Here is a 22,666-nt window from a genome sequence, read left to right as displayed (position 1 = left end):
AAGGTACACGTTTTGTGGGTCCTAAAGCTTCACAAGAAAAAAATGTAACAATTGCTTCTGGATGTTTTACAAAATTGTAATTACATTGCTATGCCAACCATTTCCCCCCAGTCCCTTGGGTCTTAGAAATGGCCTGTGCAATTGTGGAGCCTAAAATCTTAAGGTGTATTAGCGTCAGAGTAAACCCACCTCTGCATAGCAAACCAGAAATCTTTACTGAAAAATGTTTAATTGAATATATTAACATAATGTCTCCGAAGGGATTGGGTTCTTGTTCAAAATCATGTTGTACAAGGATAGCTTTAAGCGTTGGTAACTCTCTGGGTCAAATAATTTCCTTGGTTTCATGCCCATCGATGAAAACTTATTATTTCTGACAAAAGACTCTTACATTTTAAGTGTTTTTATCAAAACAAATTAAGGATCATTATCATTAGCAACATTTATTGACATATGCAGGTTGAAAGTCATGCATGAAACACTTAGGAAAGTTTTACCAAAAAGTATCTATTTTTAATTTTAGTAGAAATTTGATATGTATGTGTGTGTATGCATGTTTATATGAATAGAAAGGGCTTTTCTTGCAAAACGCTTCATTTAATGTTTTAAATTCATTGACTCATGCAGCATATATTTAGGTGCTCAGTGGTCTAAGGAAGATTACTGAAACTTTGATTCGGGGGAGGTGGTTATTGACTTCTGCATTGTTTCTGTTGCTGCTGGTGTTATCAAAAGTGGGGTCAGGCTGCTCACTGCTCAAAAGCCAATACTCGAGAGGCAAGGTTGGTGGAAAGGCAAGGTTGCTTTATTCTGGAGGCCAGCAACCGGAGGGGAGAGGGTGGACTCGTGTCCAAAGGCTGACGCCCCTCTGACAGTCAGTAGGCAAGAGCTTTTAAAGGGGAGTTTCAGGGGTGTATAGGCGGAGGGAGGGAGCTACATGCAGAAACGGCACAGTCAGCTCTGACAGTCATCTGGAAATTGGTCATGCAGTGGTCTGATGAGAGTCATCTTGATTGTTTTGAGTATAGTTAATCTTTAGTTCCAGAGTGGATTTGTTTCCATTTCTTTGAGGCCAGTTCTTGGAATTGTGGCTTATGTCATGGCTGCACTCTGGTCATCATATAGTTAACGTCTTCCACCTGGTGGGAGTTTCAGTAGGTACAAAATGACTCAAAGGATATGGCCTATGTATAGCCCTTGAGGAGGAAATAAGGTCCTTGACTTTACTTAATGACTAACCAATTATTATTTTTGTCCTGTTTGACTGCTCTGCTTTGCTTCTGCATTTTTCTCACTTTTCTGATTAAATTTATTCTTTGGCTAAAGTTTTTCTACAGACAAAAGGCAGGCGGCGGGGGTAAGACCATAGGGTCCTGCTCTGTTTCACTGGTAGAGGTCGTTTTGGTTTAAGTTCAATGTAATTTAACAAAAATTTACTTAGTATTTGCCATTCATTCCACAAGATATGACAGAAACTTTCTTACAAGCATGAGGATGTAGAGGTTATCAAATACAAGTCACACATTTTCAAAGAACTTGTAGTCTAAATTTCAGATTGGGACTAAGCGATAAGGGTATATAGATAGAAGAAAAACAAAAGTAGAGCTGCTTTAATTTTGATTTCTACACTATAAAAGAGTGGATGAGCTGTCCAGATACATAAAGGCAAGGACAGTAGTGTAAAAAGGCAGAGCTATAATTCCCTGCTTGCGGGATTGGCTCTTCTCTTGGGTGAACTCTTTAAGGGAGGATCTTTGTCTCATTTTTGCATTCTCAGCACTGAGCAGATGGTCTGATACAAGTATTTTTAAAATATATTCCACAGATGAATATAGCTAAGAAACTACAGTTTCTGAGTAGAGTGAGACTAATAGGACTCTTGCACTCAGTAGATGTATGGGTGATATATTTCCTGAATAAGTTGGTGAAACTCAAGGCAAAGGAAGTAACCAGTTAGTGTGAAGAATGGAGAAGCGTAATTCACCTTTACTCTTTAGTGGGATAGATCTTAGTGAAATGAAAGCACTAAAATCTTGCCTTAAAATCTTAAGCAAGAAGAAAGGTAGATATTAGCTGTAAAGATTTTTGTTTTTTCAGTATTTTTCCTTACTCTGTCCTTCGTTTGAACACACACAAAACAAGTTTGTATAAATCAGGAATCGATCCAGATTCATCAAGTGAACAACGTATTAAAGTTAAACTGTCCGGACTGTGGCTGGTTTGGTGCAGAGTTGGGTATAAAATGGGCACCTGAAATAATAGGTGGTTATTTCAATGAACATTTATTAAGTACCACTAATGCACATGACTCACTCCTCAAAAACCTTCAAGCGCAGTGGAATTTTCATTACTTAGAGCTCTTTCTGCTGGACTGTATACTAACTTCTACATTATTGACTCACATCATCAAAGAGGTTTAAATACCAAACAGGCTTTTTTTAAAAAATTTATTTATTTTATTTATTTTTGGCTGTGTTGGGTCTTTGTTGCTGCGCATGGGCTTTCTCTAGTTGCGGCGAGCAGGGGCTATTCTTCGCTGCATTGCGCAGGCTTCTCGTTGCGGTGGCTTCTCCTGTTGCAGAGCACGGGCTCTAGGCACACGGGCTTCAGTAGTTGTGGCTCGCGGGCTCAGTAGTTGTGGCGCACGGGCTTAGTTGCTCCACGGCATGTGGGATTTTCCCGGACCAGGGCTCGAACCCGTGTCCCCTGCATTGGCAGGCGGATTCTTTTTTTTTTTTTTTTTTAATTTTATTTATTTATTTATTTATTTTTGGCTGTGTTGGGTCTTCGTTTCTATGCGAGGGCTTTCTCTAGTTGCGGCAAGTGGGGGCCACTCTTCATCGCGGTGCGCGGGCCTCTCACTATCGCGGCCTCTCTTGTTGCGGAGCACAGGCTCCAGACGCGCAGGCTCAGTAGTTGTGGCTCACGGGCCTAGTTGCTCCGCGGCACGTGGGATCTTCCCAGACCAGGGCTCGAACCCGTGTGCCCTGCATTGGCAGGCAGACTCTCAACCACTGCGCCACCAGGGAAGCCCGGCAGGCGGATTCTTAACCACTGCGCCACCAGGGAAGCCCTACCAAACAGTTTTAAAACAGGAAAGCGCTTGGGGTCATCATCACTAAATTTAAGCTGGCTTTATCAAGCTGCTCATCCTGAATAACGCACACACAAAATCTGAAATTAAAAAAAGAGAAAGTGGTGGTGGGGCGGGGGAGAGGAGAGGGAAGCAAAGAGAGGGAGGGAGGGAAGGAAGAAGGGAAGCAAGAAGGAAGGAAGAAACCCTGTTTGCCACGTTATGTGTAGTGTTCACTTTGGCAGCTGTAAGCCATGCTGAGTGGTATGAGCAGGTATATTTAGAGATAATCCGGTTCAGAACTCATCGGGGCCATCTGCTGCTCTGCTCAACTAGTACAAATGCTTGAGTTTCTAGTGGTTCACAGCTTCCTGGAAGTCACCACTTCACTGACCACACAGACCTTTCTCACGCTGCCATTTGTTAGACATCTGTGTAATCTAGAGAATAACATAGTGCTATTTCTGTGTATCCTTAGGGAAGAAGGAGAAGCAGAGTTATACCGGCTTTTCTTAAGATGGAAACCATCCCTGGATGGTTAGTCAGTTCATGAGCGTCAAAGTTTTTAGTAAGACTCTAGACAGATCCACCCTATCCAAGTTCAGATTTTCCATGTAGCTAAGAAAATGGGCCTGGTTGAAAACCAAATTTGTGGGTTAGGGAGCTATAAAAAAGGAGAAATTCGTGGGTCTGTAATGGTCCTATAAGAAGTCATGTCATCATGAATATTTTTCGGGACATGCATTCGTTTACTCTTTGATTAAGTATTTATGAAGTACATGGGCTGTACACCCTTGGGGCTATGTACTGAGGATATAAATGCAAAAAACGATTCTTGTCCTTTCTGTAGGTCACAACAACACAGTGAGGAAACTTAAAGATAATCTAAGTGTTGTCTGATAGTGGGTTTTATAAATGTGCAGTAGACAAATAAGTGCACTAAAAGAAGCCTGGGGAGATCAGACAAGTCTTTAAAGAGGAGGTAATATTTCAACTGAGCCTTGAAGGATGAAAAAGCAGTCCCTAAATAAATGGGACAAGAGAAAAAGATTTCTTGTCCCAAAGGAGTAGCCAATACAAAGGCATGGAGATGTGAGAAAATACAGTTTGTTAAGGGGCCTGTAAGTGATTCAGATGGCCAAAGAATAGGGCAACAAGGAGAAGAGAGGCAGCCACGAATCAAGAGCCATATCATGACATTTTAATATACTTGCTAAGGAAGTTTTTGTTTGTTTTTGTTTGTCTGTCTTTTGGTACTTTGGGGGATGGTTTCGAGCCTATTTGAGCTTCAGAAAGGCTAACTGCTTGTGTCACAGGGTTTTAAATTGAAGGGGTCAAGACTCGTGGCAGAAGGTCAGTTCAATGATGGTTAAGTATTTCAGGTAAGAGGTGGTGGGGACTGAAATAAGGTCGTGGGAAGGAGGATAAAAAAGATAAAATGAATAACATTTATTTGGAAGGTGAAGTCATTATAATATGTTTCCAATTAAATGTGGGGTTGAGAAGGTTGGGAGGGATACAGAAAAGGGAAGAGAGGTTTCCTTTTTCACTGCTGTCTCCACGGCCTCAACAAAGGTGCCTTCCGCAGAGTAAGCGCTGTACCCTGGATGGGAAATCCAGCGTCTCTGGCTCAGGATGGGAAATGAAATACCAGATTAAGATGCAATTTGGCAGTGTTGAATTTGAAGTTGCCTGAGGGATATCCACCTGGAGATGTTCGTTAATGAATCATTCAAATCCCTAAACATGGAGGGTGGGTGAGAAAAACAACTTATTGAACCTGGTTGATGGCGAAGCACGTAGGATTGATGACTCAGTGAAGAAGCAGCTGACTTTTAAGCTTAGTCATTAACAGGGCCCTTTGGGAGTGAAGGGCAAAAAAGGTACAGTACACTCATTTTTAGCTTCTCTCCCACTTCTAACTGCTTTTTTCCTCTTCACCCAGGTAGTCAGAAATAGTTTTTAAAATATTGCACTAAATGATCTTAGTGCTTTTTGTAGAAAAGCCGTTGTTGTGGGCTATGTATGAAAGGTAATTAGCTCAAAATGCACCCACTAAATTACAAAGCATCATATACTTCAGTGAGTCACTATAGGTATATGTAATAGTACATTATTTAGAGACATGGAACAGAAAAAAACTCTTTTACAAAAGGGCTTTCAGAAATATGAAAAAATGTTTGAAGATTTCATTAATTTCTTGCTTTTGAAGCAACAATCCTTATAAATTTGTACAGTGCTTTAAGGAGGATCTAATCTGTGGACTAGAAAGGACACTTCTGTCTTTTGGTACCTATGCTTATCTTCTCCGTTTGAAATATAAAACAGGTATGAGTGTATGTATTTGTATGTATGTGTATGTGTATATATATACACACATGTGTATACATGCTTATGTGTATGTTTCAGTGTTACACATCTAATCGGTTTGCTCTTGGCATACATATATACATACAAATAAGTAAAATAGTTTCATCTGAGACTGTATGTGGTGTTCTTAATCAGATAGCACTAACATAATAAACACTGCTCTTTAGTGTTTTGTTGTTTGTAAGCCACTTTTTTTTTTTTTTTTAATACATTATCTCACTTGAGTCTCACAGAACCTCTTTGAGGTTGGGGGAAACATTATCATTAGTTAACGTCTATATATGAAAAAATTAAAGCTGAAAGAAAGTTATATACATAGCTAATAAGCAGAGGGACTAAATCTTGACCCCAAACATTCTGGTCACAGACACTGTCTATTTAGACAGATGCCAGACATTCCACTGGAATTCTTAGGGGCCATGTTAAGTGATCAAATATATAGTAATAATAATTGAATGCTTACTCTAGGATTCTGTCCCAAAACTCTTGTCACTAGTTTTATAATTTGTTTAGAATATGACAGAACTATTGGGAAAACAGATACAACTTGACGAGTTTGGATTCCTTCTGCCCTCATAGCTGTATATATTCTCCAGTTCTCTGAATCCTTGTCTGTTTCTCTTTGGCCTTTATTTAAATTGATATCTCTGGCTTTTAATTAAATGGCATTTGACTAAATAACCTTTTTCTGTTTAGTATGCTAATTTGTTTATATGGTACTTGGATACTGAGTTTTGAAAACTACATTAACTGTTTGTTTTGCAGTCGTGTATTAGCTATATTTCTTAAGTGCTCCTGAGGCTGACATCCTGTGTGTTAAAAAATGGCCCTTAGAAGTTCTAGCTGCACTCCACAGAGTACCAGAATGTCTGCTGCAGCCAGTCTTTTCTCAAGAGTGGTGGCAGAACATAGGGAAGACATCTTAGGGAACTGGAAAAAAAGAAGCAGAAAAGGAAAAGGCGGGGTGTTCTGGTTTCTGTACCCTGGAGGACTGAACTGATGTGCCCTCTGGGGCTCAAGAGGAAGTCAGTGTCTGTAGAGTTCAAGTGTAAGGACTCAAATACCTCAACCTGGAAAAAGCTCTGGTGTTATCCCCTCAGAGAAGGTCACAGGTAAAAACAGTAGGCGGTATTTCACCCTAGGGCTGTGTGTCATTTATGTTTTAGTTTTCTGGCCTTATATTAAAAAGCAAACAAACAAACAAATACAATGCAGATGGGAGAATACGTGTTTCTTCTTCCTAAGGTGCTAAGTATAGGAATAATACTGTATTCTAGAATAATACATTTTTCAGCTTTTTATCCCCTTACATGGCAACAGAGTTGCGTTGTAATCTTGTAGCTATGAGCCCTCTAGAGCTGCAGATAAGAGCATTTTTCACTATTTTCATTGTTAACCAGTTTCCAGAGGCCCTCTCATCCATGCAGGCTGATTCTGTTTGGCCTGTACCAAAACTCAGCTCTTTACTGATTTCCATAAAAAAATTACACCTCGCATTTTGCAACATTAAAAAAAAAATCGTTATTACATTTATGTGAAGCCATGGGGAGTGCCATTCAGCACTGCACTTAACCAGTCCTCCTCTGAAGCTCTGTCCTTGGCTATCCCACCTCTGAGACCCTGCTTGAAGGGTTTAATAGTCTTTCCTTTCCCCTTCTTCCGTGAATCATCCAGCTCCTGATTTCTCTTTCTCTTTTATTTGTGCTGAGGGATTTAACAATTATCCTTCATAACTTGAGTGTTTGTAAGGAAGGGGTGGGGGTCTCATTTTCCATCCCACAAAGTTTGAGACTTTTTTTTCCTTTATCAATATGCATACGTAGGAGAAATTACAGCGAATACACTTATTTCCATTTCATTCCAAAACAGAAACAGTTTTCACTGCATTAAAAACTTGTATAACAGTCTTGGTACAGTCCGGTCTGTAGATTTGCGCTCCAAGAATTAGACGAGGTTTCTTGTTAGTGGTGGTAACTGTAAATTGCTCACATCTCATCACACTGTACTTGTCACCAGAGGAAACTGTCACTCAGTGTGATTGCAATGCAGACTTGATTTTGAAAAAAAAAAATAAAACTAAGATCATCTTAAAAGATGTTCTGGAGAAAATGCATGCCGTGGCAGTACTAAACAAAATCCTGTCATTTATTGAAGCTGGTGTCATCATGTTTTCTTGAGTAACATATGATGTTCAATGCTTCATGTGCTCTTTTCACTTTTACTTGACTTTCCTTGATTTTCATGTTAGATAAATGCAAAATGGGAATAATTTTGGTATGAAATCTGATGGATTTGATGTAGAAAGCCTTAGGCAATGTGTCTCGCTTTGCAAAGCCTGTCGCATTCCAGGGCAGGAGGGGGTGTGTAGGAAGACTATGGGAGAATGACAAGTAGGAAATAGGAGATAAGAACCAAAGAACAGCACATTCTAGCAATTGTAAGATGCATTCCGCCCCCCCCCCGCCGCCACATTTTACCTTCAGAAATTGGGATGCCTCGTACAAATAATGACATCTTAAAATGATAACATCCAGGTTTCTTTTTCGTTTGTGGTAGAATATATGATTATGGTGCACTTTACAGTCATTGAGCTCCTGCCATTGAAGACCTTGAATGCTAAGCTGATCTTTCCTGTGGAAAGTTGTAGGGAGCCATCCGTGATCTTGAGCTGGAGAGTGATGCAACTGTTGTGCTTCAGTGAGATGCTTGTGACAGTCACCTAACACTCTGTGTTAGAGGAGGGGAGACCAGTCGAGAGTCTGTGAGTGTTTTTGGACAGTATGATTTGTTTTGCTGTTAAATCATGTGAGAAATAATGAAATCCCGATTCAGGGCAGAGGTGGGTGGAGGTGGAGATGAAATGACAGGTGGTGGGCTATTGAGGTGGAACATTGGGAATTGACAGCTGTGTAGGGGCGAGGCTCAAAGGACCAGGAGGCATGGGGGGGGAGGGACTCAGCAGTTCAGCAGCTGGAAGCCGACATTTTGTCTTACGAATGGTTGGGTCTTTCGTATCGGGGAATGCAAGAATCTAAGACCTTTCAGGTCATTCATCTCTTGTGGTGGGAGACCGGCTGGGGGCAGCATGGTACAGATGAGATTGGGTAGCATACACTCTGTTGTTGGCAAGATGTAAATTCAAGCCTGCCCTTTTTATGTAAGTTTAGACAGAGCACTTAATCCTGTTAAATAACACTTTCCTCGTGTATAAAATTAGGCCAATAACGCCCGCTACAGAAGTTTGTTAGGAGAGTTAAAGGCCCTTTTACCACAGCGTCTGGCACCTAATCACACTCAATAAATATTAGCTCTCACTATTAGCTATTTGAATAAGAGAGCTATAAAACAATATGTGAAGCGGGGTGGATAAAAGTCAGGATTGCAAATATAAAGCGAAGAAGTGCAAGGGTACAGAAAGGAATAGAGGAGCTACATTCTTTAACAAGAGTGATAGGATTTTGAGTTAGACTGGATCTGAACGCCAGCAGGAAAATTTTCTGTCATCACTTCATCATGGTTAAAGTGGTCCCGTTTCACATAGTATTGCAATCCAGAATCGGCTAGTGGCAGTGATTACTAATTGTTTTATATTTGACACGTAACCATACATGTTTATTCCGGTATGGACTTTTTGTTTGTTTGTTTTTTTAAACCACATATAATGTAAAAGAAGGGAGATTCAGCTGGCACTTTTAAATTTACTTTTATTTTTTTGGGGGGGTCTGCAGCAAAGGAAGTTTTAGTTAACAGAAGCAACATAGAAAATACCCACCCAAAATGATTCCCTCCAGGAATGTTTCCTTGTATGAATATCTCTCAGTAGCAGGCTTCTACCAGGAAATCATTATCATCTCAGCACTGCTGCAAGGAGTTTTGGGTGGTTCAGATTGAAATAGAATAGTACATCTAAACCGTGTATCTGTAATGTGATGGGATGAAGAGCAGAGAAAATGTATAATGTCGTAAATCTCAAAGAGAGAGCAATGGGCTTTCTTAGTGTGTATATTTGTAAGTGACGCTAATTGAATTTGTGCCTAAGATATCAGAGGTTATAAGTATCATTATAACATTTTCTTTAAAATAAGTACCCTTGTCCTGCCAGATGTGTTGAGGTAGCAGACTATTTTGCGGTACCCTTTAAAGTTACTTTATGTATGCTCTTGACATAGATTTTTAAATCAAAAACTAATTACTTCTGTTGAATTATTTTAACCAAATTGTGAGCTGGTGTCAGGAGGAAGAAATTTTCCTCTACCCTTCTAGGTTCTTCTGGCTGGTCTAAGAATTAAATTGATATGAGACAGATTAACAGGAGAAAATCAAACAAAAGTTTAATAACATATATACATGGGAGAGACCCAGGAGGACTGAGACACTTGCCAAAATGGCTGAAACCCTCACCTTAACTACCGTCTTCAGTTAAAGACAACAGAGGATGTTGGGGGTAGTGGTTTGGGACCTCAAAGGGGGAGGAAGGCTTTTCCATAAAAGCACACGTTTGGTAAACAAGTGTTTGCTGGGTCAGGCAGAGACAATGGGGCGCAGAGTGGCCTCTGGTCTCCAGGCCCTGCCTAGTTTCGCCACCCCACACCCAGCTCATATCCTTTGCTGATGTCTTTGGTTATAGCCCTATTCGGGGAACAGGCCCTCCATCGAAATTCTTTTAGGCAGTCAGGGAACAGGTCAGAGTTTCTTCCTGAAATGCTTGGGTATTGTTTTCAGCTCAAAATAATCCACATGCCAAAGAGACATTTTGGGGGGGGGCAAGTTTTACTCCCCTACGTTCCTATAGCTTTACTAACTTTATTACATTTCTTTATAGAAACTTTTATCTTTAGGGCTTTAAACACTGAAATCCAGACTGTCAGCAGCAGGAAGGCAGGGTGTTGACACCTCTGTGGTTGCCTTGGGTGCTGAGAAAGCTCAGCAGGGACTTGGCTTTTCTGATTTATTTTTAAATGATACTGTTCTTTAGAGAAGAGAAAACGTGTCTTAGTTCTTCTTAGGTCACCTGAGCCAAAACATAGCCTTCTTATTTCTTATACCTGCTATATGTTAGATGAGACAATTACATATCCCATGGAAGGTCCTGACATGGGAAACAGGTTTATTTTTCATTTAGGAAGCTTTCGTGTTTATTGCAGTTATGCCAGAGATTTTTTTAAGGCAAATTACTGCCTAAGCTCTGCAGATATGCTTATTTTCACTTCTTTTTCTAGTTAATAAACCTATTTTCCTCTGCTTTTCAAAATGATATTATCAGTAAAATGGAAGACTATTTCCCTCAGCTCCTTCTGTATTCCTTTCTTCCTTTAGGTCTGTAGTTCTTACATTGGGTATATAATGGCGTGGCCTGGAGAGCTTTTAAAAAAAATAATAATAATAAAAAAGCCTGTGCCCATATTCTAACTGAACTCTTCTGTAGTAGGTCTGGGCATCGCCCCACTTGGGTGAACAGAACACACTTGCGTGGAGAACTTGAGGGGGTTGTATAAGGAGAAATGCGTTGAGATTTGGCTCCTGGGCTCAGTGAGTTAAGGCCATTTTGCTTCTTCCTCTTTCCAAATGAAAAACCCCACAGAGAATCCTCCCTACCCCTGTGACTGGTTCATTCACAGTGTGAAGTTTGTAAAAATCAAAGCATTTGGGAGCATGGGAAAAATAAGAGTGTATCAGGTGTGGACTGAAAGAAACAAGCAGCATTCTGCCTGGGGTGATGTCTTTTACGAATTTTGCCGCCCTGAAGCTGCTTCCTCAGTGGCTTCTGCTTCTGGTCTGTACATATGCATCTCTCACCAAATTGTGCAAATGTGCCTCTCACCCTCCTGTGCCCCTGCAGGAGGAGGCGTGGTGTGCATGAGGACAGATGTCCTTGGAGAGCCATGCTCTGCCACTCTTTAGTCATCGAGTTAGTTACCCGCATCCAGGGAGCAGACTCTGAGACAGGGATTTGCCTGTAGGGGATTTATCAGCGTGGTTCTCAGAATCAAGACTTGTGAGGGAGGGAGGGAAGTAGGGCCGGGCAGAGGCAGGAGTTGAACTGCAGTGCGGTTGCAACCTAGAAGGGGGCTCACCTTTGAAGATCTGTGGAGCTGGGAAGGCTCTTCAAAGTTGTCCTGGATCAGGGGAGCAGGAGAAGTTTAAAATCAGCCGGTCATTGACTGTGGGATGCCCCCGAGAAAGAAATATTACCTTGGGCAAAGTGGCTCTCTTTGTTGTTTTTGCAATTTGCCAACTTCGTAAATATCCCCGAAGTGAGTGACAGTTTTTAGGAAGAACTTAGCTGAGAAGCATCAGCGCCTAGCGCTCCCGGTGTTTCGTGGGGTCAGGTAGGAAGTTGACCCGTGTGGCTGCCATGACTTCCCCTAGAGGCCCCCCTTGCCCCACTCACATCCATTTGCTTCAGGTAATCAGTTCAGGGGGCAGCTCCAACAGAACATGTTTGACCTCTTTTCTTGGTGGGATGTACAAGGAGGTCAATAGGATGAACTCCAGCCCCTGGTGTTGTAGCCCGTCTCCACGTTACAGCCAGCACTCATCATCTTCCTCTCATCACTCAGCCTGCCTCAGGCTGAGGTTCTTTTGCACTTGTCCTTTTAACATCAGAACGGGGCAAGAGAGTATCAGGAGACACCCAAGTGCCCAGATGCTAAGCCTGTTCTTCCTGCCTCCATGGTGTAATGGAAGCCCGCCCGCTCCTGGTGATCAAGGTCAATTACACCTACCAGGATGGCAGTGCTTCTCCGTGTGCATTGGTCCCTTGGTGCGGGGAGTCCAGAGACAAGGTAGAGGATGACCATGAACTTGGAGGAATCACCTCGCTCTTGGAATGGAAGCACATGTCTCCAGGCAGGTCAGTAGGAGTGAAGATAACGTGGACATTCGCACTGTAACTCTAGTCCCTGGTCCTGTGCATTCTACCTGCCCCAGGAAGCTGTATGATATCAGAGGAGGCATCTCTCTCCAAATAGTGGGTGTTTTCCTATAGCAAGTGGTAAAGGGCTGAGAGCAGACCGACTCTAGCACTTCCAGCAGTTGAAGTGAGTGTTGCAGCCCTTGGGGTGAAGTGGGGTGGGTTGGGTGACCCACTGTGGATCCCCTAGAGGGGAGTCTCCGGTGTGAGAATAACCTCTGAGGTTTGAGATCATAAATATTTTCTTTCCACTCCCGCTTTCTTTGTTTGCTTTATATTTCCAATCTTTTTATCGTAAGCATGTGATAGATGAAAATGTTAATTTTTTGAGCAGACACACATCGGTTCTGTGGGAAAAATATAGTAAACCAACACAGTGTCACGGATTCTGTTACTTATAGTTCTTGCATCACCTTAATGTTCTCTCTGCCTCTCTGCCTCTGACCAATACTAACTTCATGTAACATATAAGCAGAGCATTTTGTTTTTCTTCGTTTATCTTTCTGGTCCCAGAGGGATGCCTAGAACCTAAGAGCATCCCTACATCTTGATAATATGACCTGGTTATGTACAGAAAACGCAGTTTACATTCATAATACCTTGTCATTTTGCATCATCAAAACAAACTTCCACCTAATAGTCCAGAAATTAGCTTCTCACTCTTCTTATGTTTCCTGAAACATGAATTTTGTGAAAAATAAAATTGCTTGCCCCCCCATGGAAAATCGATATAATTTTAAAATGGTTTAAAATTTAAATATAGCTGTTGTTTAAAGTACCACATCCTATTTGGTTGATACGTAAATTATACACTGTGTACTTTTCTCCCTGTATCATTGGTAGTTAGAGGAGGGACAGTTCCCTTTTAAGTAAAATATATAAATAAATCAAAACACAGAGAAAATGTTATTCAATAATCTTATATAGAAGAAGTTATAAATACAAATGAATTAAAAGTGATTATTTTCAACCGTGACATTATTGACATAAGCAGGTTTGTGTGTGAGGGGTATTATCTGTTTGACCAAAAATTTTCGATCTGGGATGCTGGTTGAAAATTTTGATTTCTGTTTCCAACTCAAAGAGATTCTAATTCAGTAGACTTAAGATAGAGCCCCTAAACTGGCATTTTAAACCAATGTCCCAGATAATTCTGATGCAAGAGACCTACATACTACAAAAAATAATAAGTACATTAGCCAAACAACAGGTTAAGATCAGTGAACTATTCTGCAGTCTTTTAAAATTTTTTAATTAAGCAGATTACAGAATGTAGATTGTAAAATATATTTATACTATGATGCCTCTTTTAATATATCACATGCAAAAGTTATTCTGTATTATAAACTAGCGGATCCTATGTGTTACTCACTCTGACTATCCATAGAAAGAAATGTAATCCATCATTCAGTAAAGTTTCTTCCTGGGCATCAAGTCCTGCCCTTCATTACTAGACTAATCCTACTAATTACTAGCCTTCTTGTCTCAACTTAAATATCTTTTATTTAAAAAGCACTTTTCTGAACCCCTGAAGTTGGCTTGGTTTCCCTGTTTTTGATTTCTTAGCCTTCTGTGGGTGCTTTTTTGTGGTCATCAGAATTGCAGTTGTTTTTTCAACCTGGTGCTCTGACAGTTTGCGCTTCCGTAGATGGTCTCATGCACATGGGGACTATTTAGTTCAATGCCTTAGGTTTGCCTCTGCCACCGTGTCCTTTTCTGTCTTCATCCATCCACACCTGTACACTTGACCTGTAGGATATACTCCATACTTATTTTGAATAGATGATTAACAGATGTTGAGTGTCTAGACAAAGACAGAAACAGGCCTTATTCAAACTTTATTTTACCAGGACAATCTAGTTTGGGTACCAAGAGTAATGTCAGTTGTATCCCTGTAGTCCAGGTCATAGCTGAAGTGGTACTTTCAACCTGGTACTTTTAATACCTGCCAAAGGGATACTTTTAACTTGTAACTTTAAAAAGATGTCAGAAGGGATTAACTAGACAAACCTAAGTACCCAGTGAAGAATATTTGAAACCAAGTTTACCAAATAGATATCACAATTTACAAATACCTGTACATGGTTACTGTGGATTTAGAGTTAACTGTCAGCCCTCAAGATCTGACCTGTAAGTGTAAGTGTTGAATGGCCTCGGCACTGCCTGTTCTCCTGTTGGATGAGCTGCTGTTCTCTGTTCCCCTCCTCGTCTGTGTTATCTGTGACGTTCTGTGTTTCTCCATATCTTTGTCCACACTGGTCCATCAGGCCACATTGGATGTATATTATCCTTGTATCAGAATTGATAAGTTAAGGTAGAATATTCTCTTCTTTTTTTTAATTAATTTTTATTGGAGTATAGTTGCTTTACAGTGTTGTTAGTTTCTGCTGTACAGCACAGTGAATCGGTTATACATATATATATATATATATGTATCTCCAGTCTTTTTTAGATTCCCATCCCGTTTAGATCACCACAGAGTACTGAATAGAGTTCCCTGTGCTATACAGTAGGTTCTCATTAGTTATCCATTCAATATATAGTAGTGTATATATGTCAATCCCAATCTCCCAATTCATCCCACCCTCCCTTCCCCCCTTGGTAACCATAAGTTTGTTTTCTACATCTGTGACTCTATTTCTGCTTTGCAGATAAGTTCATCTGTACCATTTTTCTAGATTCCACATAAAAGTGATATTATACGATATTTGTCTTTCTCTTTCTGACTTCACTCTGTGTGATGATCTCTAACTCCATCCATGTCACTGCAGATGGCATTATTTTGTTCCTTTTTATGGCTGAGTAATATTCCATTGTATATAGGTACCACATCTTCTTTATCCATTCCTCTGTCTGTGGACATTTAGGTTGCATCCATGTCCTGGATATTGTAAATAATGCTGCAGTGAACATCAGGGTTCATGCAACCTTTCAAATTTTGGTTTTCTCCAGATACAGTATATGCCCAGGAGTGGGACTGCTGGATCATATAGTAGTTCTATTTTTAGTTTTTTAAGGAACCTCCATACTGTTCTCCTTAGTGGCTGTACCAATTTACATTCCCACCAACAGTGCAAGAGGGTTCCCTTTTCTTCACACCCTCTTCAGCATTTATTGTTTGTAGATTTTTCGATGATGGCCATTCTGACTGGTGTGAGGTGATACCTCATTGTAGTTTTGATTTGCATTTCTCTAATAATTAGTGATGTTGAACATCTTTTCATGTGTTTGTTGGCCATCTGTATGTCGTCTTTGGAGAAATGTCTATTTAGATCGTCCACGCATTTTTTGATTGGGTTGTTTGTTTTTCTTTGATATTGAGCTGCTTGAGCTGTTTGTATGTTTTGGAGATTAATCCATTGTCAGTTGCTTTGTTTGCAAATAGAATATTCTCTTCCTAAATCAGATGAGTGTTGAAGTTTTCTCCCCCAAAAGTAGACTTCAGAATTATATTTCCATTGTTTTAACTGTTACTGTTTCTATTTTTGAACGCACAAGGCCATGCAGTGCAGAAGACTTCAGGAAATACTTTGCAACTACATGATGCTATTATCCTCTGCGACATATATGTGAATGCCTTCTCCAGAATGGCATGTGCAAAACATCTGTGCCCATCTTAAGGATGGCCTCGTCAGAATGCCCTGTGCCTCCATGGAGGCCAGTGTCTTCTAGTCTTCCCTGATATTAGGACAGGGAAAGAGTTTTAGACTTGTGACTGCCTACGGGCATTCAAAAGAGCTTTCATGTAGGGTTTTCTCCACTGACCCAGTTCTTCTCAACTGATCTGTGGTGGAGGACCAAGTTTTATGTTGTTGCTGTTTGTGTGCAAGCTTCTTGGTTTTTAAGAACTCAGGACATACTTCGTTTTGACCTCCTAATAATTTTGCTGCTACATTCAAAATGAATTACTTAGGTTAAAAAATTAAATCCCCCTTTTTTCATTATTATTATTGGGCTCAAGAGACATTAAATTACTCTGTAAAGTGACTATGCAAGTTGCGAAGCCCTTCTTCTCAGTTTCCATACTCATCTTGACTGGGACTGATTGCACCCAGTCCCGGGACTGCTCTTTCCACAGCACCGCTCTGGCCTCCTGTGACATATATTTGCAGAAAAAGCAAAATTTTCTTCCTCCTGCAAAGAAAGCTGAAGCTTTCCAGGGGTTTGCTTTCTAACTGCTTCTGGTTTACGACTTGGCGTTTGGAAGGAAGTGAGCGAGGCAGTAGATGGGAGCCGTGAATCGGAGACACGATGTTCTCACGATTAAATTAGCCCACGAGGAGTTTTGATCAGTAAGAATTTGACTCCACGCAGATTTTTTAAGCTGGTTGAAAGTTTTGGATGTGTCCTGGAGGCAGCAACCCGAGAGAGGACGAGATGAGCACTGTGGAGCCTTCTTTAGGGAGTTGCGCGTAGCTGTGTGGAATGGAAAATGCTTCTCTGAGCTCTTATCAGTCAGTCCCTGGTGAAAAAGACATGGTTCTTCACCTGAAGTTCCGAGTAACCATGCCTTAGACAGAAATGTAGAACTTTTTCAAACAAAAGCAAGATTTCCCCTACTAAGGAAGGGCAGGTACTTCCATTGTACAACTCTATGTGGACTTACATATGGATAGAAAGTGACATTTTACAAAATACTTCCAAATGCATTACTTCATTTTATCCTCACTTCAAGGTTCAAGGCTAGGTGGACATTTAGGATGCTGATCTATAACCAGGGATAAACTGGGATTTAAGTGCAATCAAGGCAGCAGGATAAGGAGCGGAGTGGAGATTCAGTAGCCATACTTCTGGTCCCTTTGCATGGACCTAGCATCTGTACCACTGCTACTCAGTATGTACTGAGACCCCAGAATGAATGTTTATTGCCATTGAGTTAGCGTGAACTTTTCCTGAGGATAAAAATAATCATAGTAGTCCCTCCTCTTTAAAATTTACTATCGGTTAAAAAAAAAAAGGAAAGAAATGAGATTTTCTTGGCAGTTTTAACCTTACCTAAGTACTTCCTGAATTGTTTCCCTTTCCTTTATTATTCTATGTGTAATAATTAATACCTCTACTTCTTAAACCACGCATCTTCCTCAGAGATGCTTCACAAGTAAATTGTGTTCCATTACCCTGGACCACAATGATAATTATAAATTAGGAATACTTCAGGGCTTCCCTGGTGGTGCAGTGGTTGAGAATCTGCCTGCCAATGCAGGGGACACGGGTTCGAGCCCTGGTCTGGGAAGATCCCACATGCCACGGAGTAACTGGGCCCGTGAGCCACAATTACTGAGCCTGCGCGTCTGGAGCCTGTGCTCCGCAACAAGAGAGGCCGCGATGGTGAGAGGCCCGCGCACCGCAATGAAGAGTGGTCCCCACTTGCCGCAACTAGAGAAAGCCCTCGCACAGAAACGAAGACTCAACACAGTCATAAATAAATAAATAAATAAATAAAAGAACGTGAATTTCTAAAAAAAAAAAAAAAAATTAGGAATACTTCAACCAGGAAAAAAAAGTTACTCATATACTTGTTTTCATCTGTAATATTTCTTCAACAGCTTGATAATTACATGGTATCCAGTGGCATGTGGAAAATATCTATTAAAAAGCATAATGAGAAAAGAAAACTTGCATGTAATGTGTATATTCAAGCAGCTTTATTTCTGCTAATTATTGTTTAAATCTGCCCTCTATACTTATAATTTTAACCTTGTACAAGTTTAGCAAAGGTAAAATGCATGAGTGCTAACAATCTGTAATATATTTTTAAACTTAAAAAAATCAAGAATCTATAATAAGTAAATCAGTGGTAGAAAATTTACCTTAGAAATCTTTTGCCTAATATTCAGTATAAATCATCCTTAGATGGATTAACTTGGTGTTCAAAGGAACATATGTGTATTTTTTGTTCAGCCCTCATTACTCCATTTCTGTACACAAATGTAGTAGCAGTGTAAACCTTTATTTATATAATAATGCATTTTGCATTTTTCTTATTCAAATGTTTGTTATAGAAAAATTGAATATAACACTATTTCCATCGTATATATTCAGTGAGGATCACAGAGGCTTGTGTTTAGTTTTATATTTTTAGTGTCAAGACTTTCATGATAAACGTTATCTCTGTCCCAATAGTTTCATCTTATGTCTGTATTTGTTCTTTTTTTTATGAATAACTATTTAAAAAAATTTTTTTAACATCTTTATTGGAGTATAATTGCTTTACAAAGTACAATCCTGACATTATAGTAATTTATCTTTACGAATCACATCCTACTGCAATATCTCAAGTAGTTGTTACAATTGTTCAGTGAAGTCCAAGTACAGGCATTTCTATCTCCATTTTATAGAGGAGGGAGACTAGGAGAGTAAAGACAAGATCAGCAGTAAGATCCGATAACAAGCAGAGTTGAAGACGTTCATAGAGGGAGGAAAAGTGGGTCAATATATTGAATAGATTTTTTTTTTTTTACCTCAGTCTTTGCTAAATTGAGGAATATTCTCCATTTTCAGACTTTTTAAGCAGATGGATCGCAAATGCTGGATCAGGTAGTTCATATCAGGCCCTAGTTGATTAAATAAATGTAAGAAAATTGTCGGAACTGCAGTGCATTGATCTGTTTTTAGTTTTGCTCTTTATAATCTTAAATTTAAAAAATAAATGGTGGATAAAAAAATTAATCAAGGACATGAGATTCTGCCATCTGAGGACATCCAAGGGTCTATCAAACCCTCCTTAATCACGTGTGTGTGTGTGTGTGTGTGTGTGTGTGTGTGTGTGTGTGTGTGTGTGTGTGAAGTACTGTATAAGACCTAGGAAAACAGGAATAAGAAAGCAGGTCTGTCTCTCCAGGGCTCTGTCTCTTGGGGAACACAAAGGTACCAATGCACAAATTACCCTGGGCATAGAAAACGAGGTATCTGAACTCCATCTCGGCGGTTCGGAGGATTGGGGAGGACAAACCAGAGATACAGGATGTTTTTTTGTTTAGTTTGTTTTCTTTTGACTTAATGCTATTAAAACTTAAAAGAATAGAAATTGAAATAAAACAAGCACTCCTGTTTTACAATGTGGATTAAAAATTTACTAAATTTCCTGCAACAGATTTTTTATTGAGAATGTGGAATATGGTGATAAAAAGAACCCAGCTCTTAAGGAGTTTATACATTAAAGACGGGATTGGGATTGGGTAGGAAAACAACTAAACCAGATTTTCATTATAAAGCAGAATTAAAAGCATTTTGTCATAGAAATTCAAACAACATGCCATGTGGGAAAAACAGGATTGTTAAGGCTTCAGTAAGAGGGAACTTGGATTAAGTAGAGTTGGTTGTCAGTTGGTGGGTAAGATGATGGAGGACGTGTCTGGAAAAGATGGAGATGCTCTGCTCAGGCAGTGGTAACTAGACCCGCGTGCCTGGGACATAGAGGGCCCTCTGGGATGTGGTAGGAAAGAGAGACTGGGGAGATGGCACATGGCCACATGGAGCCGAGTGCTTAGGATTTGGAGTTAAACCCAGAGACCATGGGGAGCAATTATTTGATGAGGGGTGTGACACAATTCAGTGCATGTTTTAGGGAGATCATTTCTGACGTGCACTATAACAGCCTCGATGATGTGAGTTATTAAAAGTGGAAAATAACTGGGGAGTTTTGTGATAGCCCAAGTGAAAGATTTGAAGATTCCAAGTTAGGATTATTGTTCAGAGAGACTGGAGAATGGGTTGATATGTTAGAGGTAATGAGTGTGTATTCCTTCGAGCGGGAGATGATGGAGCCATAACAGATTACTAAACAGAATCTACTTTAGGTGTATGTGAAGTATGCTTTGCATCCTGGCCTGTGTAGGTTATAACTCAGTCCAACAGTTTCATGTTTCTTACATCGTTGCCGTACACAGTGCTGGCATAGTGACATTGGATTCGCATAATACTTGGGTCTCCTCCCTGCTTCTTCTTTTGCCTTATCATGAGCTGGACTCAGCTAAGAGGGCCGTGCTCCTCACTGTTTGGGCTCATTTGCCAAAAAAAAAAATTTATATTTAATGTAAATATTTACTTTGGAGTCACAACAAATATTTCGAAAAGGATTTAAGGACACAGTACAAGTGAGTTTTGTCTGGTGATTAATCAAGATTTTGTTGTTATTGTTTAGGTGAATTACAAGATCGTGTTTACAAGGATATTGGCAAGTGAAATAGACATAACAACATGAATTCTACTCTGCCCCAAATAGAGTGCAAATCTTTGTTTTTTATTGTGTTTTTCATTTATTGCTTATTTGCTCACTTACCATATTGTGGGACCGCAGAATTCTTTTTTCCTGGCCAGAGGTTTTCACTGTGGAGAGTTCTACTCTATTCCATAATCATCATTGACAAAGACTGTGCATGAGTGTATATGTGCTTCTGTGTGTGCGTTTGGCGGGGGTAGGGGTGGGGCTACATAGACACGTGTCTTAACTTAAGAATGCCATTCACTTAACATTCCAGAGTTGGTCCTCCACTTTCAACTGCAGATGCTTCCACTAACCTTGCAAGGACACCCAGTCGAAACTCACAGCAGTTTTACGCTCGTGAATTTTGGCAGTGGTTACAAGCCTAGTGATGGTCCCAGCTGGGAGAAAAGTGTCAGTGATGGGGAGGGTGGTAGATTTCAGGGCTCCTGCAATAGATGTGTGGGTGTGTCTGTGTAGGTGGGGGGCGAGCGGTGATGGTGGTGGCAGTTAGAGGTAGAAGAGAAGAATTCTGATCCTTGAAGGAGTGGAAAAACAAGCAGTATGAACCTTTTTTACCTTTAAGTTCTTACGCTGTCAGTAATGGAGAACCACTAGCAATAACGCATAACGTCAGATACGGCATCAGAGCTCAGGCTGGAGATCAGTCAGGATTTCATGTGTATTCTGTATTGAAAGGAATGCCTCCTCTCTCCCTTACCTGAATACCCCAGGAACACATGGTATCCCCACTCTGTGAAGACAGCAGTCAGTTGATAGGAATTAGTTAAATGAATCATAAGGGCTGGTCCTATAAATGGCAGCCCCTAGTGATATTTAGAGAGATAGCAAACCTTTGATTAAAGACGCAGCCTGTGTATAACTTCTGTATGTCTGTGGTCATCAAGGGCGAGGAGGGGCTGGGAGAATGCTGTGAGAAGTGTGTGTAGGGGAGACTACTTGAGGCTTAAAAGCAACTTACTTTCACCTATCATCTGCATTTGTCTCTGGACTCAAGTTTTTGCTCCGTGTTGTTGAGTGTGGTTTATTGCTGTTCTGTAACGTCCAGAAAGGTCCCTCCTGGTACATCATAAAACGTGTTGATGGAAACCCCTGGAAACACTGAGCGTCTTTGAGATTTGGGGAGTGATCAGGTGGGAGTGGTTGTCTGTACCCTTCTGCCCTGAGTTCTCCTTTGTGGCAACTTTAATGTCCTCACCTCACAGGACACAGCTTCTCCCCCAGAGGCCGGATCCCCATTGTAGGGAGTGGAGGACGGGCTTTCCACCAGCCTAATGGTTTTCATACTCCTAGCTCTGCCATGGAGAGCTGGCAGCATGACCAGCAAAGTACTTTCTCTGCCTCAGTTTCCTCATCTGTTAAAGGGATAATAATGTCAGTCAGTGTGAGCGTGGAATGAGTTACTATGTAGAGAACATTAGCAGTAGTTCCTGGCACATAGGGAGTGCTCAGTAATTCAAACTATAGTCATTCTTAGCTTGCTTCGTCTTAAATTAGAGGGAGATATGTATGTAATAGTCACCCTGAGAATGACTTAAGAAAATTAAATAATTCATTACATTTCAAGAATACAACTTCTCCGTATACTGGATAATCATGCTGCAGAGTGATTCACTAGTTAATTCCACACTGAACAAAGCTAAATTAAAACTTGTGCCAGAAATTAACTTTTTTGTATCATTTCATCCTAACTGAAAACTACAGAAACTAAAGGATAAATCAGGTATTTAAGTGTTCTGAAGCCGAGTATAAACATAGCTGTTACAGTGCGATGGAAGAATCACTTAGAGAAATTCATGGTACAAAAGCAGTATCCTCAACAGCTAAGGATGGAAATGGGCTGGGCATCCACTTGCCTAAGTTACCCATATCTTATATTTTTTGAACCTTGTCTTTCAAAGAATGCAAACATAGTTCTGCAGGGCAGTGAACAGCCTTGTTATTTGGTAAATTGGGTTTTTGCGTTTGTATTAATTGCAGTCCAGCATCACGGCGGTTACAGAGGATGAAAGATTGTTGAAATTACAGATTGAGCGCTGTATTTCTCAGGTTATGAAGTTCAGGGAAATATGTAATTATTTCTGAG

General features: G+C 40.3%; 1 protein-coding gene across 3 annotated transcripts in view; it reads left to right on the top strand.

Annotated features, from left to right (window-relative positions):
• CDH7 (cadherin 7) overlaps positions 1 to 22,666 on the top strand; it is a 123,108-nt gene that overhangs the window by 32,846 nt on the left and 67,596 nt on the right. The gene's annotated exons all lie outside the window — the stretch shown is intronic.

This window comes from Balaenoptera physalus (assembly GCF_965194825.1).
Source record: "Balaenoptera physalus genome assembly, chromosome: 12".
NCBI lineage: Eukaryota > Metazoa > Chordata > Mammalia > Artiodactyla > Balaenopteridae > Balaenoptera > Balaenoptera physalus.
Note: the sequence above shows the minus strand (reverse complement) of the source record. Positions and strands in the feature narration are given on the sequence as shown.